This window comes from Panthera leo, chromosome A1 (assembly GCF_018350215.1).
Source record: "Panthera leo isolate Ple1 chromosome A1, P.leo_Ple1_pat1.1, whole genome shotgun sequence".
In the NCBI taxonomy this organism is placed as follows: domain Eukaryota; kingdom Metazoa; phylum Chordata; class Mammalia; order Carnivora; family Felidae; genus Panthera; species Panthera leo.
The window spans coordinates 92,686,465-92,691,249 of record NC_056679.1 but is presented as its reverse complement, the minus strand read 5'-3'; the positions used below and the strand labels follow the sequence as shown (position 1 = coordinate 92,691,249).

Below are 4,785 nucleotides of genomic sequence, written 5' to 3'. Positions count from 1 at the left end.
TTGAGAGATTACCATCTGTACTTACCATAGAACCATACCGAAAGAGAATGTACTCTTGTCAAGGATGAGTTGAATTTTGTCCATAAAAGCACGCATGCCCTCAAAGCACCTAGAATCTGACTTACAAATGGGAAGCCCATGTTCAGATTTAGCTTCCATGCATTATATGTCAAAGTTAAAACAAACAGTGGTAAATTACACAGACAGAATAAAGATATTCTGTCATTTTGGTACATGTAGTAAGCACCAAAGAAAAAGGACCCATATATCAACAGAATCACTGCTATGTAGTTACTGAACCTTCATAAGCAGGAAGTGATTACTCAGTGCTGAAGGTCTGGACTTATTACGTAACATATCCATCAAAGCCAAGGTGATGAAGGATAAGCAGCTTCTGAGATCATCATGTCAGTTAATAGGCACAAGAGCACAAAACAAAAGAGATTAAGAAAGCCAATGTGTTTTATTGATAGAGTCAACCTTGTCTCTCACCAAGGCAAAATACTCATTCAGCCAGCAACCCACTAAAGCTGCTTAGAAAAATACATCTATGCCCCAGGTGAAGACCTAACATGCACTTGTATAGGATAGCACAATCAGCAAATTCATTCATGAAGGTCAATGAGAAAGATTTGCTTGAACTAAAAAATCACAATTTCTTCTCTTTTTTTTAAATCATGATTTCTTAAGAGAGCAGAACAAGATAGTCTTAAAATAAAGGGAAAGGATTTTATTTCATTTAGAAAACCCCTTGAGTTCAAGTAAAAACTATACTGAAGCTTATAAACGTTCAATTAAGAAGGTGTTCTATAGGAGCACCTGGGTGGCTCAGTCGGTTAAGCGTCTGTCTCTTGATTTCAGCTCGGGTCAGGATCTCACAGTATGTGGATTCGAGCCCTGCATCAGGCTCTGCACTGACAGAGTGGAGCTTGCTTGGGATTCTCTCTCTCTCTGCCCCCATCTCTGATCCTCCCCCACTTGTGCTGCCTCTCTCTCTCTCCCAAAATAAATAAGTAAACTTTTTTTTAAAGGAGGAATTGCATAAATAATTCTAGTCCAAGTACCTCCTTCCAGTTCTTCCCACAAACTGATTCTTTTCCTGTGTGTGAGTCTCTCTATCTTATGGTAGCCAGATTTGGCAAGTAAAAATACAAAACGCTCACTTAAATTTGAATTTGAGATAAGTAACAAATAATATTTATTATGTGTGATAGCTTGTGCTAGGTCTACAATTACTTGTTGATACCTCAAATTCAAATTTAACTGGGCTTCCTGTATTTTTCCCAGCAACCTAGTGTGCCTATGTACGTCTCTATGTATTGTCTTCTTGTTATCTACTGTTCTTAACACAAGGACAGATAACATTTGCACGTCTGATATCCTTAGAATTATATGTTCTATGTGGCCATCAGGTGGAGGCCCAGACTCTATATCATAAACTTCTGGTACCCAGTGGCTTTCTGGTTGCCCTCAGCTTCTAGCTGCCAGCAGAAATTGGGAATCATGCCCCATTCAAGATAACCCTTCTGCTGGGCTACAATGTCTTCCTGCTCTTGATGAATGACTTACTTCCCACCAATGGTACCTCCCTCATCAGTGTTTACTTTGCCCTATGTCTGTCCCTGATGGTGATCAGCCTGCTGGAGACCACCTTTATCACCTACCTGCTGCACCTGGCCACCACCCAGCCCCCACCCATGCCTCGGTGGCTCCATTCTCTGCCTTTTTACTGCACCTGCCCAACAAAGTGCTGCCCCACTGCACCCCTGAAGAGAAATAAATCCTTGGGCACCCCCCCCCCCGGCCCACCACTTGGTGTGAAGGAGCCTGTGGAGTTAGTGGGGAAGATGCAAAGTCCCAGATAGGCAGTTAAATGGGTGTCCTGGGTCATCAAGGGCCCAGCAGAAAGAAGAGATTCAGAAACCACACTTGGTCAGTCTGTGGGTGTAGTTCAGCCACATGATGGACACCTTGCTCTTCCGCCTCTACCTGCTTTTCATGGCCACCTCCGTGGTCACAGTCATCATCCTCTGGAACATCTAGGCATGATGTCTATTTGCTCCTGCAGACCCCAACCCAGAGCTGCTTGTGGTTTCCAGAGACCAGCTAGGTCTTTGCCCCTTGTTGAGTATTGACTGTCATAGCCCAAAGATAACCAGTTCCCTTTTGCATTCCATGCACCTCAATGCAGCCCAACCTCAATGCAGTCTCAACCCAACTCTAGACATTTTCCTCTTGTATCTGCATTCTGTTGGCTTCCTGCACTCCCCTCATGTAGTTCTACAGCCCCTTTATGTCTTCTGCATAGCAGTCCCACCTCTTCTGCTTCCTTACTTGTCCCAATAAATCACTCTGCCAGAAAAAAAAAATTACAGAATTTAGAGCAGGAAAGCACTTAGACGGAATGTAGTTTAATGATTTTATTCCACAGTTAAGGAAACTGAGACTCAAATAGATTAAATGACTTGACCAGATCCCATACCTAGTTACTATCCTATTCGGAGAAACAACTGGGATATAGTTGTCCTGGCTCCCAGTTCTTTCTCTTTCTAGAATATAGTTTCTCTCTTAAATCTGAAGTTCCAGTTGGTTTTTCAGTGATACATTTGGACCAGACTGATGCTTTCATTTAAATGGGTATACCTATATACAAATCATTTGGTTTCTGTATACAAGACAGAACACACGTGCATGCACATGCACACACACTGCACAAACCAAAAGGAGAGTTTCAAATCAACATGTTATGTAGTGAGAACATTTGTTGTTTGAGGCTTCCCAATACCCATCCTTCCTTTAAGCATTAACATCCAAAATTCCTTTTAGGGAAGGGCCTTTCTCCCTGCTGAATAAAGTCTAATGGGACCATTGATGAGGGCATCCTTCCTTAGCCAATGAGTGGGCACATGACCAAGCTAAGCCAGGTGATGGTTGTCATTTCCTGGTCCTTTCCTAGCCTCCATTTTTAATTTTGAGAGGATAAATAGAATATTCCTCTACCCCCACCCTACTCCAGACAGCAAGATGGTTGCAGATGATTTACTGCATTGGAAGTGACTGGGCAAGACAATAGAGTAGTTCATATTTGCAAGACCTTTTGGAGCTAATTGTTTCCTTCTATGTAAAGCCCAGTGCTTCAACTCCTTCACACTCTTCCAATACATTATTTGCTTAGCCTTAGCTTTAAGAAGCAGAGTTAAATTGTCACCTGACAAAAGCTGTAATCATCAAGACAGCACGGTATTGGCACCAAAACAGACACATAGACCAGTGGAATAGAATAGAAACCCCAGAACTAGACCCACAAAAGTATGGCCAACTCATCTTTGACAAAGAGGAAAGAACATCCAATGGGAAAAAGACAGTCTCTTTAACAAATGGTGCTGGGAGAACTGGACAGCAACATGCAGAAGATTGAAACTAGACCACTTTCTCACACCATTCACAAAAATAAACTCAAAATGGATAAAGGACCTGAATGTGAGACAGGAAACCATCAAAACCCTAGAGGAGAAAGCAGGAAAAGACCTCTCTGACCCCAGTCGTAGCAATTTATTACTTAACACATCCCCAAAGGCAAGGGAATTAAAAGCAAAAATGAACTACTGGGACCTCATGAAGATAAAAAGCTTATGCACAGCAAAGGAAACAATCAACAAAACTAAAAGGCAACCAGCAGAATGGGAAAAGATATTTGCAAATGACATATCGGACAAAGGGCTAGTATCCAAAATCTATAAAGAGCTCACCAAACTCCACACCCGAAAAACAAATAATCCAGTGAAGAAATGGGCAGAAAACATGAATAGACACTTCTTTAAAGAAGACATCCAGATGGCCAACAGGCACATGAAAAGATGCTCAACGTCACTCCTCATCAGGGAAATACAAATCAAAACCACACTCAGATATCACCTCATGCCAGTCAGAGTGGCCAAAATGAACCAATCAGGAGACTATAGATGCTGGAGAGGATGTGGAGAAACGGGAACCCTCTTGTACTGTTGGTGGGAATGCAAACTGGTGCAGCCTCTCTGGAAAACAGTGTGGAGGTTCCTCAAAAAATTAAAAATAGACCTACCCTATGACCCAGCAGTAGCACTGCTAGGAATTTACCCAAGGGATACAGGAGTACTGATGCATAGGGGCACTTGTACCCCAATGTTTATAGCAGCACTCTCAACAATAGCCAAATTTTGGAAAGAGCCTAAATGTCCATCAACTGAAGAATGGATAAAGAAATTGTGGTTTATATACACAATGGAGTACTACGTGGCAATGAGAAAGAATGAAATATGGCCTTTTGTAGCAACATGGATGGAACTGGAGAGTGTGATGCTAAGTGAAATAAGCCATACAGAGAAAGACAGATACCATATGTTTTCACACTTATGTGGATCCTGAGAAACTTAACAGAAACCCATGGGGGAGGGGAAGGGAAAAAAAAAAGAGGTTAGAGTGGGAGAGAGCCAAAGCATAAGAGACTCTTAAAAACTGAGAACAAACTGAAGGTTGATGGGGGCGGGAGGGAGAGGGTGGGTGGTGGGTATTGAGGAGGGCACCTTTTGGGATGAGCACTGGGTGTTGTATGGAAACCAATTTGACAATAAATTTCAAAAAAAAATCTGTAAGGTGAAACTTTAAAATAAGGGGAAAAGAGAATTTTATGACGTTAGTAGAACAAAATGATAGGGAATCTAAATCTCAATTGGTACTTGGTTTATCAGTAATTACAGGACATAAGTGATGGATGTGAGGATATTTTTGAAAGTGTGTAGACAGGTA

At 41.8% G+C, this 4,785-nt stretch overlaps 1 pseudogene; it reads left to right on the top strand.

Annotated features, from left to right (window-relative positions):
* The first annotated feature begins 1,392 nt into the window (after nt 1–1,392).
* LOC122229885 lies at nt 1,393–2,043 on the top strand (annotated as a pseudogene).
* The last annotated feature ends 2,742 nt before the right edge of the window (nt 2,044–4,785 follow it).